Genomic DNA, 15,984 nt, shown 5'->3' with positions numbered 1-15,984 from the left:
CCGGGACCACCGGAAGGGTCCCAGGGGTCCACCGGGTGGGGCCACCTGCCCCGGGGGGCCACATGGGCTGTAGGGGGTGCGCCTTGGCCTACATGGGCCAAGGGCACCAGCCCCAAGAGGCCCATGCGCCAAGAGAAGAGAAAAAGGGGAGAGTCCTAAAAGGGGAAGGCACCTCCGAGGTGCCTTGGGGAGGATGGACTCCTCCCCCCCTTGGCCGCACCCTTCCTTGGAGGAAGGGGCAAGGGCTGCGCCTCCCCCCTCTCCCTTGGCCCTATATATAGTGGGGAAAAGGAGGAGCAACCACACCTAAGGCCTGGCGCCTCCCTCTCCCTCCCGTGACACATCTCCCTCCTCCCGCAGCGCTTAGCGAAGCCCTGTTGGAATCCCGCTACTTCCACCACCACGCCGTCGTGTTGTTGGATCTCCATCAACCTCTCCTTCCCCCTTGCTGGATCAAGAAGGAGGAGACGTCGCTGCTCCGTACGTGTGTTGAACGCGGAGGTGCCGTCCGTTCGGCGCTAGGATCATCGATGATTTGAATCACGACGAGTACGACTCCATCAACCCCGTTCTCTTGAACGCTTCGGCGCGCGATCTACAAGGGTATGTAGATCCAATCCTCCCTCGTTGCTAGATGACTCCATAGATAGATCTTGGTGACACATAGGAAAATTTTGAATTTATGCTACGTTCCCCAACAGTGGCATCATGAGCTAGGTCTATGCGTAGTTTCTATGCACGAGTAGAACACAAAGTAGTTGTGGGCGTTGATTTTGTTCAATATGCTTACCGTTACTAGTCCAATCTTGATTCGGCGGAATTGTGGGATGAAGCGGCCCGGACCAACCTTACACGTACGCTTACGTGAGACCGGTTCCACCGACTAACATGCACTAGTTGCATAAGGTGGCTGGCGGGTGTCTGTCTCTCCCACTTTAGTCGGATCGGATTCGATGAAAAGGGTCCTTATGAAGGGTAAATAGCAATTGTCATATCACGTTGTGGTTTTGCGTAGGTAAGAAACGTTCTTGCTAGAAACCCATAGCAGCCACGTAAAACATGCAAACAACAATTAGAGGACGTCTAACTTGTTTTTGCAGGGTATGCTATGTGATGTGATATGGCCAAAAGGATGTGATGAATGATATATGTGATGTATGAGATTGATCATGTTCTTGTAATAGGAATCACGACTTGCATGTCGATGAGTATGACAACCGGCAGGAGCCATAGGAGTTGTCTTAATTTATTTATGACCTGCGTATCAACATAAACGTCATGTAATTACTTTACTTTATTGCTAACCGTTAGCTGTAGTAGTAGAAGTAATAGTTGACGAGACAACTTCATGAAGACACGGTGATAGAGATCATGATGATGGAGATCATGGTGTCATGCCAGTGACGATGATGATCATGGAGCCCCGAAGATGGAGATCAAGAGGAGCAAAGTGATGATGGCCATATCATGTCACTATTTGATTGCATGTGATGTTTATCATGTTTATGCATCTTATTTGCTTAGAACGACGGTAGTAAATAAGATGATCCCTCATCAAAATTTCAAGAAAGTGTTCCCCCTAACTGTGCACCGTTGCGAAAGTTCGTCGTTTCGAAGCACCACGTGATGATCGGGTGTGATAGATTCTTACGTTCGAATACAACGGGTGTTGACGAGCCTAGCATGTACAGACATGGCCTTGGAACACATGCGAAACACTTAGGTTGACTTGATGAGCCTAGCATGTACAGACATGGCCTCGGAACACAAGAGACTGAAAGGTCGAGCATGAGTCGTATGGTAGATACGATCAACATGAAGATGTTCACCGATGATGACTAGTCCGTCTCACGTGATGATCGGACACGGCCTAGTTGACTCGGATCATGTAATCACTTAGATGACTAGAGGGATGTCTATCTGAGTGGGAGTTCATAAGATGAACTTAATTATCCTGAACATAGTCAAAAGGTCTTCGCAAATTATGTCGTGGCTCACGTTTCTGTTCTACTGTTAAGATATGTTCCTAGAGAAAATTTAGTTGAAAGTTGATAGTAGCAATTATGCGGACTAGGTCCGTAAACTGAGGATTGTGCTCATTGCTTCATAGAAGGCTTATGTCCTTAATGCACCGCTCAGTGTGCTGAACCTCGAACGTCGTCTGTGGATGTTGCGAACATCTGACATACACGTTTTGATGACTACATGATAGTTCAGTGCGTAATGCTAAATGGTTTAGAATTGAGGCACCAAAGACGTTTTTGAAACATCGCAGAACATATGAGATGTTCCAAGGACTGAAATTGGGATTTCAGGCTCGTGCCCACGTCAAGAGGTATAAGACCTCCGACGATTTTCTTAGCCTGCAACTAAGGGAGAAAAGCTCAATTGTTGAGCTTGTGCTCAGATTGTCTAAGTACAACAATCATTTGAATCGAGTGGGAGTTGATCTTCCAGATGAGATAGTGATGTTTCTCCGAAGTCATTACCACCAAGCTGCTAGAGCTTCGTGATGAACTATGATATATCAGGGACATATATGATGATCCTTGAGATATTCACGATGTTTGACACCACAAAAGTAGAAATCAAGAAGGAGCATCAATTGTTGATGGTTCGTGAAACCACTAGTTTCAAGAAGGGCAAGGGCAAGAAGGGATACTTCATGAAACGGCAATTCAGCTGCTGCTCTAGTGAAGAAACCCAAGGTTGAACCCAAACCCGAGACTAAGTGCTTCTGTAATAAGGGGAACAGCCACTGGAGCAGAATTACCCTAGATACTTGGTAGTTGAGGAGGCTGGCAAGGTCGATAGAAGTATATTGGATATACATTGTGTTGATGTGTACTTTACTAGTACTCCTAGTAGCACCAGGGTATTAGATACCAGTTCGGTTGCTAAGTGTTAGTAACTCGAAATAAAAGCTACGGAATAAACGGAGACTAGCTAAAGGTGAGATGACGATATGTGTTGGAAGTATTTCCAAGGTTGATCAAATATCGTATGCTCCCTCTACCATCGAGATTGGTGTTTGCGTTGAGCATAGACATGATTGGATTATGTCTATCGCAATACGGTTATTCATTTAAAGAGAATAATGGTTACTCTGTTTATTTGAATAATACCTTCAATGGTCTTACACCTGAAATGAATGGTTTATTGAATCTCGATCGTAGTGATACACATGTTCATGCCAAAAGATAGTAATGATAGTACCACCTACTTGTGGCACTGCCATGTAAATCATATCGGTATAAAACGCATGAAGAAGCTCCATGTTGATGGATCTTTGGGCTCACTTGTTTTGAAAGGTTTGAGACATGCAAACCATGTCTATTGGTGTATATGCATGAAGAAACTCCATGCAAATGGACCGTTTGGACTCACTTGATTTTGAATCACTTGAGACATGCAAATCATACCACATGGGCAAGATGACTGAAAGCCTCATTTTCAGTAAAATGAAACTAGAAAGCAACTTGTTGGAAGTAATACATTTTGATGTGTGCAATCCAATGAGTGCTGAGGCATGTAGTGGATATCGTTATGTTCTTACTTCACAGATGATTTGAGTAGATGCTGAGTATATTTACTTGATGAATCATGAGTCTGAATTATTGAAAGGTTCAAGTAATTTCAGGGTGAAGTTGAAAGATCGTCGTGACAAGAGGATAAAATATCTATGATATGATCATAGAGATGAATATCTGAATTATGAGTTTGGCACAGAATTAAGACATTGTGGAAATTGTTTCACAACTAATACAGTCTGGAACACCATAGTGTGATGGTGTGTCCGAACATCATAACTGCACCCTATTGGATATGATGCATACCATGATGTCTCTTATCGAATTACCACGATAGTTTATGGGTTAGGCATTAAAGACAACCACATTCACTTTAAATAGGGCACCACGTAATTCCGATGAGATGACACCATATGAACTATGGTTTAGAGAAACCTAAGCTGTCATTTCTTAGAAGTTTGGGGCTGCGACGCTTATGTGAAAAAGTTTCAGGCTGATAAGCTCGAACCCAAAGCGGATAAATGCATCTTCATAGGACACCCAAAACAGTTGGGTATACCTCCTGTCTCAGATCCGAAAGCAATAAGGGATTGTTTCTAAAATCGGGTCCTTTCTCGAGGAAAAGTTTCTCTCGAAAGAATTGAGTGGGAGGATGGTGGAGACTTGATGAGGTTATTGAACCGTCTCTTCAACTAGTGTGTGGCAGGGCACAGGAGTTGTTCCTATGGCACCTACACCAATTGAAGTGGAAGCTTATGATAGTGATCATGAAACTTCAGATCAAGTCACTACCAAACCTTGTGGGATGACAAGGATGCATACTACTTCAGAGTGGTACGTAATCCTGTCTTGGAAGTCATGTTGCTAGACAACAATGAACCTATGAGCTATGGAGAAGCGATGGTGGGCCTGGATTCCAAAATGGCTCGAGGCCATATAATCCGAGAGAGGATCCATATATGAAAACAAAGTGTAGACTTTGGGAGAACTACTTGATGGTCGTAAGGCTGTTAGGTACATATGGATTTTAAAAGGAAGACGGACAATGATGGTAGGTATCACCATTAAGAAAGCTCGACTTGTCGTTAAGATGTTTTCCGACAAGTTCAAGGAGTTGACTGCGATGAGACTTTCTCACTCGTAGCGATGCTAAGAGTCTGTTGGAATTATATTAGCAATTACTGCATTATTTGTGAAATCTTGCAGATAGGATGCCAAAAACCATTGTTTCCTCGACGATTTTTGAGGAAAGGTTGTATGTGATACAACCGGAAGGTTTTGTTAATCCTGAAAGATGCTAATAAGTATGCAAAGCTCCAACAATCCTTCTAAGGACTGGAGTAAGCATCTCGGAGTTGGAATGTATGCTTTGATAAGATGATCAAAGTTTTGGGTGTATACAAAGTTCATGAGAAACTTGTATTTCCAAAGAAGTGAGTGGGAGTACTATAGAATTTCTGATAAACATATGTTGACATATTGTTGATCAGAAATGATGTAGAATTTCTGGAAAGCATATAGGGTTATTTGGAAAGTATTTTTCAATGAAAAGCCTGGATTAAGCTACTTGAACATTGAGCATCAAGATCTATAAGGATAGATCAAAATTCTTAATGGTACTTTCAAATGAGCACATACCTTGACATGATCTTGAAGGTGTTCAAGATGGACCAGTCAAAGAAGGAGTTCTTGCCTGAGTTGTAAGGTATGAAGTTAAGACTTAAAGCTCGACCACGGTAGAAGAAAGAGGAAGGACGAAGGTCGTCCCTTATGATTTTGTCATAGGCTCTATACGGTATGCCATGCTATGTACCGCACCTGAAATGTGCCTTGCCATGAGTCAGTCAAGGGGTACAGGAGTGATCCAAGAATGGACCACAAGACAGCGGTCAAAGTTATCCTTAGTAACTAGTGGACTAAGGAATTTTCTCGATTATGGAGGTGGTAAAAGAGTTCGTCGTAAAGGGTTACGCCGATGCAAACTTTGACACTAATCCAGATTATTCTGAGTAGTAAACTGGATTCGTATAGTAGAACGGTTATTTGGAATAGCTCCAAATGTAGCGTAGTAGTTGCATCTACAAGATGACATAGAAATTTGCGAAGTACATATGGATCTGAAAGATTCAGACCCGTTGACTATAACATCTCTCACAAGCATAACATGATCAAACCCAGAACTCATCGAGTGTTAATCACATGGTAATGTGAACTAGATTATTGACTCTAGTAAACTCTTTGGGTGTTAGTCACATGGGGATGTGACCTTGAGTGTTAATCACATATCGATGTGAACTGGATTATTGACTCTAGTGCAAGTGGGAGACTGTTGGAAATATGCCCTAGAGGCAATAATAAATTGATTATTATTATATTTCCTTGTTCATGATAATCGTTTATTATCCGTGCTAGAATTGTATTGATAGGAAACTCAGATACATGTGTGGATACATAGACAACACCATGTCCCTAGTAAGCCTCTAGTTGACTAGCTCGTTGATCAATAGATGGTTACAGTTTCCTGACCATGGACATTGGATGTCATTGATAACGGGATCACATCATTAGGAGAATGATGTGATGGACAAGACCCAATCCTAAGCATAGCACAAGATCGTGTAGTTCGTATGCTAAAGCTTTTCTAATGTCAAGTATCATTTCCTTAGATCATGAGATTGTGCAACTCCCGGATACCGTAGGAGTGCTTTGGGTGTGCCAAACGTCACAACGTAACTAGGTGGCTATAAAGGTACACTACGAGTATCTCCGAAAGTGTCTGTTGGGTTGGCACGAATCAAGACTGGGATTTGTCACTCCGTGTGACGGAGAGGTATCTCTGGGCCCACTCGGTAGGACATCATCATAATGTGCACAATGTGATCAAGGAGTTGATCACGGGATGATGTGTTACAGAACGAGTAAAAGAGACTTGCCGGTAACGAGATTGAACAAGGTATCGGGATACCGACGATCGAATCTCGGGCAAGTATCGTACCGCTAGACAAAGGGAATTGTATACGGGATTGATTAAGTCCTTGACATCGTGGTTCATCCGATGAGATCATCGTGGAACATGTGGGAGCCAACATGGGTATCCAGATCCCGCTGTTGGTTATTGACCGGAGAGTCATCTCGGTCATGTTTGCATGTCTCCCGAACCCGTAGGGTCTACACACTTAAGGTTCGGTGACGCTAGGGTTATAGAGATATTAGTATGCGGTAACCCGAAAGTTGTTCGGAGTCCTAGATGAGATCCCGGACGTCACGAGGAGTTCCGGAATGGTCCGGAGATAAAGATTTATATATGGGAAGTCTTGTTTTGGTCGCCGGAAAAGTTTCACGCATTACCGGTATTGTACCGGGACCACCGGAAGGGTCCCAGGGGTCCACCGGGTGGGGCCACCTGCCCTGGGGGGCCACATGGGCTGTAGGGGGTGCGCCTTGGCCTACATGGGCCAAGGGCACCAGCCCCAAGAGGCCCATGCGCCAAGAGAAGAGAAAAAGGGGAGAGTCCTAAAAGGGGAAGGCACCTCCGAGGTGCCTTGGGGAGGATGGACTCCTCCCCCCCTTGGCCGCACCCTTCCTTGGAGGAAGGGGCAAGGGCTGCGCCTCCCCCCTCTCCCTTGGCCCTATATATAGTGGGGAAAAGGAGGAGCAACCACACCTAAGGCCTGGCGCCTCCCTCTCCCTCCCGTGACACATCTCCCTCCTCCCGCAGCGCTTAGCGAAGCCCTGTTGGAATCCCGCTACTTCCACCACCACGCCGTCGTGTTGTTGGATCTCCATCAACCTCTCCTTCCCCCTTGCTGGATCAAGAAGGAGGAGATGTCGCTGCTCCGTACGTGTGTTGAACGCGGAGGTGCCGTCCGTTCGGCGCTAGGATCATCGGTGATTTGAATCATGACGAGTACGACTCCATCAACCCCGTTCTCTTGAACGCTTCCGCGCGCGATCTACAAGGGTATGTAGATCCAATCCTCCCTCGTTGCTAGATGACTCCATAGATAGATCTTGGTGACACGTAGGAAAATTTTGAATTTATGCTACGTTCCCCAACACTTTGTAGACCTTCGGGTCCGTAGTTAGTAGCTAGATGGCTTCATCTCTCTCTTGATTTAACTCTTTTGCGGTGTGTTTGTTGGGATCGATGAACTTCGAGTTTATGATCATATCTATGTTTTTATATCCATGAAAGTATTTGAGTTTCTTTGATCTCTTTTATGCATGATCTCTTATAGCCTCGTATTTCTTCTTCGATATCATCTCTCTCTTGATTTAACTCTTTTGCGGTGTGTTTGTTGGGATCGATGAACTTCGAGTTTATGATCATATCTATGTTTTTATATCCATGAAAGTATTTGAGTTTCTTTGATCTCTTTTATGCATGATCTCTTATAGCCTCGTATTTCTTCTTCGATATTTGGGTTTTGTTTGGACAACTTGATCTATTTATCTTGCAATGGGAAGAGGTGCCCAGCAGTGGGTTCGATCTTACGGTGCTTGATCCCACTGACAGAAAGGGAACCGACACATATGTATCGTTGCTACTAAGGATAAAATACGAGATCTATATCTACTGCCATATAGATAAACGGATCTTGTCTACATCATGTCATCGTTCTTATTGCATTACTCCATTTTTCGATGAACTTAATACACTAGATGCATGCTGGATAGCGGTCGATGTGTGGAGTAATAGTAGTAGATGCAGGCAGGAGTCGGCCTACTGATCTTGGACGTGATGCCTATGTAATGATCATTGCCTGGATATCGTCATAATTATTCGAAGTTCTATCAATTTCCCAACAGTAATTTGTTTAACCATCGTTTGCTATTTTTCTCGAGAGAAGCCACTACTGAAACCGACGGCCCCCGGGTCCTCTTTCTCATATATTCGCCTTGTGATCTACTTTTCCTTTGCATTTTCATTCAGATCTATTAAACCAAAAATCCAAAAATACCTTGCTGCAATTTATTTTATTTGGCGTTTGATCTATCAATATTTACAACTTTATCTCCCGTCACACGTCGTTTCTGGCATCGTTACCCGAAAGGGATTGACAACCCCTTTAACACGTCGGGTTGCGAGGTGTTGTTATTTGTGTGCAGGGGTTGTTTATGTTGTGTTGCTTGGTTCTCCTACTGGTTCGATACCTTGGTTTCATAACTGAGGGAAATACCTACCGTCGTTGTGCTACATCATTCCTACCTCTCCAGGGAAATACCGATGTAGTTCCAGCTACCATCACTAATCTAGCTCTTGACAAGTCGGACTGTCATTCTGCAGGGTAGACCGGACTCGTTTGACAGTGTCCGGTGGCTTGACTGCCGATGTAGTATACGGCTTGACAAGGCCACCCTGTACCTCAGCTGCGAGAGCCGCGGTGTGCTCCTCAGTACTGAGGGAGCGCTCCATGTTTCCATTGACTGTTATAATGCCACGGGGTCCGGCATTTTGAGCTTTAAGTAAGCATAAAGCGGGACCGCATTGAAGCGGGCAAAAGCGGTTCGTCCGAGTAGTGCATGATAGCCACTACGGAAGGGGACGATGTCGAAGATCAAGTCTTCGCCGTGGAAATTATCCGGTGAACCGAAGACTACTTCCAGCATGATTGACCCTGTACAACATGCCTCGACGCCAGGTATCACTCCTTTAAAGGTTGTTTTAGTGGGCTTGATCCTTGACAAATCAATACCTATTTTTCGGACAGTGTCCTGATAAAGCAGGTTAAGGTTGTTGCCGCCCTCCATAAGGACTCGCGTGAGATGGAATCCGTCGATGATTGGATCAAGGACCAGTGCTACCGAACCTCCGTGACAGATACTGGTCGGGTGGTCTCTGCGATCAAAGGTGATCGGGCAAGCCGACCATGGGTTGAATTTTGGGGCGACTGGCTCTATAGCGTAAATGTCCCTGAGTGCGTGCTTGCGCTCCCTCTTGGGGATGTGAGTGACATAGATCATGTTCACTGCTTTTACTTAGGGGGAAATTTCTTTTGCCCCCTGTGTTTGATGAACGAGGCTCATCATCATCCTCGCTAGACGGCTCTTTCCCCTTATGTTCGGTGTTTATTTTACCGGCATGTTTAAAGACCCAACAATTTATGTTGGTATGATTGGCAGGCTTGTCCGGGGTGCCATGGATCTGGCAAGGCCGATCTAGTATTTGATCTAGACTATATGGACCATCTTTGATTCCTTTGAATGGCTTCTTCCGCTGACCGGGTTTAGAGCCGCTGAATCCGGCGTTGACCACCGTATCTTCAGTATTGTCATTATTGCTTCGACGCTTATGTTTGTTGCACCATGGCTTTCCGTTGCCGTCTCTGACTTCGGATGCGCCAGGGTCACCGGTGCCGTTGCTTCTACGAGCTAGCCAGCTATCTTCTCCTGCGCAAAAGCGGGTCATGAGTGCGGTGAGGGCTGCCATAGACCTTGGCTTTTCTTAGCCGAGGTTTCGGGCGAGCCACTCGTCACGGACGCTGTGTTTAAAGGCCGCGAGGGCTTCGGTGTCCAGACAATCGACAATTTGGTTCTTTTTAATTAAGAACCCGGTCCAGAGTTTCCGGGCTGACTCTCCGGGTTGCTGGACAATGTGACTAAGGTCATCAGCATCTGGAGGCCGAACATAGGTGCCCTGGAAGTTGTCTCTGAAGGCATCTTCCAAATCTTCCCAGCTACCAATAGAGTTTTCTGGTAGGCTGTTTAACCAGTGTCGTACTGGTCCTTTGAGTTTTAGGGGGAGGTACTTGATGGCGTGAAGATCGTCACCGCGAGCCATGTGAATGTGGAGAAGGAAATCTTCGATCCATACCGCGGGATCCGTCGTACCATCGTATGATTCAATGTTCACGGGTTTAAACCCTTCTGGGAACTGGTGCTCCATTACCTCATCTATAAAGCATAAGGGGTGTGCGGCGCCTCTGTATCGGGCGACGTCACGGCGCAGTTCGGATGAAGTCCGATGCGGTTTTCGGCCCTGGTGAGGTTATTCCTGTCAGGACAAGCCTGACGGTCGTCTTCTCGCGTTGGGGTGCGCCCGCTTGATTCATAGATTGATCTTGTTTGGCCTGCTCTATTGCCCAGGTCTTGATGAAGGTCGTAGGTGTACCCTGGAGCCGTTGCCTCTCTGCCTCTATGGCAAGGTGGTGCGGGTTGGTGTTCGGCGTAGGTGGCTGCTTTTATCTCGCTCACGTGGTGGCCGGTCTGGTTCATTGGCATGGTCATGTCTTGATGGTATGGGCTCGAGGGCTTCATCATAAAATTGTGGTAGTAGGCGACACTTCGGATAACTCTTTGCTGGGCGTTGAAGGCCGTACCCTTCGGCGGCTAGGACTTTGGTCCACCTATCGTTGAGTGTATCCTATTTGGCTTGGAGCCGCCGCTGCTGCTTTTTTAGACTTCTCGCAGTGGCGATTAGCTAGCGCTTAAAGCGCTCCTGCTCGAGTGGTTACTCTGGCATGATGAAGTCTTCGTTGCCGAGGCTCACATCATCTTCGGAGAGTGGTAGATAATTACTATCTTCCGAGTCCCCGTTCCTGACTGGATCGTCGGGGTTGACTTGCCCCTCTTCCACATCATCTTGTTCAGATGTGGGCTCGACGGGGGCTTCGGAATCTTCTGCACCCCCGGAGTGTTATCGTCTCCGGTGCCGGTATTACTATCTTTGCCACGACATGATTTTGAGCGGTGTCACTGGCGTCGACGTTTCGGTGGTGCCTCATCAGGTTTGTCCTCTACCAGATCTTTCTTGTTTGCATCGTCATCCTGTTTGGGTGTGTCCACCATGTATACGTCGTATATGGAGGTGGTTGTCCAACGTCCGATAATCGGCGGGTCTTGGCCTTGTTCGTCTTCCATGCTGTCAATATCTTCGGAGCCGTAGTCCAACATGTCGGTTAAATCTTCAACAGTGGCTATAAAGTGTGTGGTGGGTGGGGCGTAAAATTACCCGCTCTCAGCCCCTAGTCCGGGCGGGGGTAGTTCTAAAATGATTCCTCTGTAATGGTGAGGGATCGCATTAAGTCTAGGACTTTGTTTAATAGCGAGGTTTGTATAGGGAAACGAGAGTCCGCGGGGCTGGCCGGGGCGAAGGCCTCCTGGCCATGCTTGCTTGGCACGGACTCCGAGAGCTCAGATTCGGAATCCGGGGGCTAGTCCAGCCTTTCAATGATAGGGGGAATCCGGACTAATCCTGAATTCGTCGTGGACACAATCGCCTCCGGATCCTCAGTAATGCGGTTCGCGGCAGAGAGTCCGGTGGGCTTCAAACTCCCATCTTTGGACCTGGTGGTTTGCTTCGGATCTAAGGCCAGAGCTGTGATCGGGGTCGTGAACCCTTCGAAGATCAAGTCTCCTCGGGTATCAGCGACATAGTTTAGGTTCCCAAAACTGATCTGATGACCAGGGGCATAACTGTCAATCTGTTCGAGGTGGCCAATCGAGTTGGCACGCAGAACGAAGTTGCTGAATACAAAAATCTGGCCGGGGAGGTAAGCTTCCCGAGAGACGGCATCGTTGTAGATGATCGAACGAGCCATCGAGCCTTCTGTTGACGGTGTCGGTGTCATCGAGCCATTGAGTGTAACGCCCCGGACACACCCGCCGGTGGTCATTACTCCTGGCGGGATCTAGACTGGCCCCACAGATCAATACTAGTCTTTTCTGCGCACTTTGTCCTCACTCATGCGCACCCGGGAGCAACTTCCCGGTCGGTCACCCATCCTGACACTACTCCAAGCTAAGCACGCTTAACTTTGGAGTTCTGTCCGAATGGGCTCCCAGAAAAGAAGGAATTCCTTATTGATATGAGTAGTATATCATCCCTAATAAGCCAGGCCGTCACATACACCCCACTCAGAGGAACCGACGTCCTCGTCGGGCCATAGGAACATTCCCTCTTGGCACATACGTCAGTGCTTCCAGTCCAGTACATGTGCCATGCCGTGTGCCACGACGGGTCACAAACGACATGAACAACATGACCACGCACCTGTCCGTAACCATCCTGTAACCGCGAGGGTCGGCTCTGATACCAACTTGTAACGCCCTCGATGCGGCTATATCTCCCACGTGTCGAAGCACGACTTAGAGGTATAACCGCATTGAAAGCAATGTCGCAAGTGAGGTAATCTTCACAACAACCCATGTAATACAATAAGGGAAAAGGAACATAGTTGGCTTACACTCGCCACGTCACACAAATACATAAATAAGTCATTACATTCATCCAATACACTCAAGGTCCGGCTACGGAACCAAAATAAAGATAAACCCCAAATGCAACATAGTCCCCGATCGCCCCGACTGGGCACCACTACTGATCATCTGGGAAAGACACGTAGTAACGACGAGAGTCTTCATCGAACTCCAACTTGAGCTCAATCGCATCACCTGGAGCGGTATCATCGGTCCCTGCATCTGGTTTTGGAAGTAATCTGTGAGTCACCAGGACTCAGCAATCTCACACCCTCATGATCAAGACTATTTAAGCTTATAGGTATGGTAAAAGATATGATGTGGAGCTGCAGCAGGCGACTAGCATATATGGTGGCTAACATATGCAAATGAGAGCGAGAAGAGAAGGCAAAGGCACGGTCGAACAACTATGATCAAAAAGTGATCCTAGAATAACCTACGTCAAGCATTACTCCAACACCATGTTCACTTCCCGGACTCCGCCGAGAAGAGACCATCACGGCTACACACGCGGTTGGTGCATTTTAATTAAGTTAAGTTTCAGGTTATCTACAACCGGACATTAACAAATTCCCATCTGCCCATAACCGCGGGCACGGCTTTCGAAAGATCAAATCCCTGCAGGGGAGTCCCAACTTAGCCCATCACAACCTCTCACGGTCAATGAAGGATATTCCTTCTCCCAAGACAATCCGATCAGACTCGGCATCCTGGTTACAAGACATCTCGACAATGGTAAAACTAAACCAGCAACACCGCCCGAATGTGCCGACAAATCCCGATAGGAGCTGCACATATCTCTTTCTCAAGGCACACTCAGATACGTCAAGCTACGAGTAAAACCAACCCTCGAGTTGCCCCGAGGTGGCCCCACAGGCTGCTCGTTTCGGACCAACACTCAGAGGATCACTGGCCCAGGGGGGTTTAATAAAGATGACCCTTGGGCTCCGGAAACCCAAGGGAAAAAGAGGCTAGGTGGCAAATGGTAAAACCAAGGTTGGGCATTGCTGGAGGAGTTTTATTCAAGGCGAACTGTCAAGGGGTTCCCATTCTAACCCAACCGTGTAAGGAACGCAAAATCCGGGAACTAACACCGATATGACGGAAACTAGGGCGGCAAGAGTGGAACAAAACACCAACCATAAGGCCGAGCCTTCCACCCTTTACCAAGTATATAGCTGCATTAAAATAAACAAGATAATATGGTGATATGCCAACAATAAACATGTTCCAACAAGGAACAAACTCCAATCTTCACCTGCAACTAGCAACGCTATAAGAGGGGCTGAGCAAAGCGGTAACATAGCCAAACAATGGTTTGCTAGGACAAGGTGGGTTAGAGGTTTGACATGGCAATTTGGGAGGCATGATAAGCAAGTGGTAGGTATCGTAGCATAGGCACAGCAAAAGAGCGAGCATCTAGCAAGCAAAGATAGAAGTGATTTCGAGGGTATGGTCATCTTGCCTGCAAAGTTCTCAGAGTTGCCTTGATCCTCGTAAGCGTACTCAACGGGCTCCTCGATCACGTACTCGTCTCCCGGCTCTACCCAAGCAAGAAAAACAAACAAAAAGGAACACAATCAACCACGTGCAATGATCAAACAACATGATGCAAACATGGTATGATATGCGGGATGCGGTATGTGATGCATATGCAAGATTTGGAAAGGAATGATTGAACCTGGCCTCAACTTGGAAAACCAAGAGTGCCACTAGAAAGGTGAGTTGATTTCGGTTGAAATCGATATAAACATCACCGGAATCGGATGCACGGTTTGGAAATGGCAAGCAAAACAAATATGACACCGGTCTGCGATAATCAGCACGAGACCATCTAAATGCATCAAGAACAACATGCTACTGCACCCAAACATAGCAACGAAATACATGGCAGGGATCCACTCATGATGCTTGACAAAAGATGAACACTGAGCTACGGCTAATTCACTCAATAGCAAGCTCAAACAAGCATGGCAAAAATGCAAAAGATAACAGGTTTCAGACTTAGTGAAAATAACAGCATGTCAGGAATTTAACATCAGGAAGCAATGTTTATAGCACGAAAACTACATGCTACAGGAACATGTCATGGCAAAGAAAGGCATGGAATGAAGCTACTCAAAACATACAAAAAAGTCCTTTAGTAACCATGAGCCAAAAGGGATCAGAAAATACAATTGCAAGCATGTGAACATAGCAATTAACGAAAACAGATTCAGACTGTGAAAAACTGGAGCATGGCAAAACAGATATCAAATAGGCATGTTTACGAGCTCGATGCACTCACTACGAGGCATTGCATGACAAACTAAGCATACACCCAGCAAATAGACATGGCATAGAAGCTATACATGGCAAGAACAACATCATAGCATGCATGGATCAACAACAACAAGCTCGGCAAAATTGCTAAACATGTTAACAATCTGCCAGGAACATTTTATAGCAAAAGTATAGCTCGATTGACTCAAGCTAGGATGCTCCATAATTGCAAACAAAGACATTGATGGATAGAGCACAACATTATCTACAAAACATCCTTACTGATCATGCTCAAAAGAGGCACGGATCACTAGGAAACAACATGAACATATGGCATAAAAATAATGACAGGGCAAGGACTTAGTGAAAATCTAAGTCCCTGAAATCAGCATCATTGAGTAAGCTACTTTGCATGCTTGTGCTAGTCACCACATAGATCACAAAAAATACATGGCATACACCCCTGTGAAGATAACATGGCATACTTCAAAACACATGTAGAGCTCAGGATCATAGCATGCACACATTAATCATGGCAAAAATGACAAAAGAGCATTTGCTGAGACAGAACTGAAACTATCATCACATAGCCCTCTTCGAACAGCATTTCGGGCATCAAGATGAGCTCAAAATAAAATGATGCAATGAGATGAAATGATGTACTCGTCGAGACAAACATTTTGATATGCTACACGCACGAATCGGAGCCACGATGAGGAAGTTATGATGCGTCAAAGTATGCAAAAATATCTAGGGTTTGAGGGGGGAAAGTCAACCGAGTGGATTGGATCCAGATCTGGATCGGGATCACGGTTACTGTAGCAGCTCGAGGTCTCGCCGAAAATGGAGGTCCGCCGGATTCCTGTTCGCCGGAGGGAGGGGGTTCGCCGGAGATGGGGACTTGCCGGGGCGCCGATGGGTGGCAGGGAGGCCTGCGTGGGCCCGGGCGGCCGGCGGGTGCGGACACCGAGACGAGGCGGCGGCGAAGCGATGC

This window comes from Triticum urartu, chromosome 5A, assembly GCF_056163025.1.
Source record: "Triticum urartu cultivar PI428250 chromosome 5A, HENAU_Tu73, whole genome shotgun sequence".
NCBI classification, from domain to species: domain Eukaryota; kingdom Viridiplantae; phylum Streptophyta; class Magnoliopsida; order Poales; family Poaceae; genus Triticum; species Triticum urartu.
The sequence above is the reverse complement of the archived record's forward strand: the minus strand, read 5'-3'. Positions refer to the sequence as shown.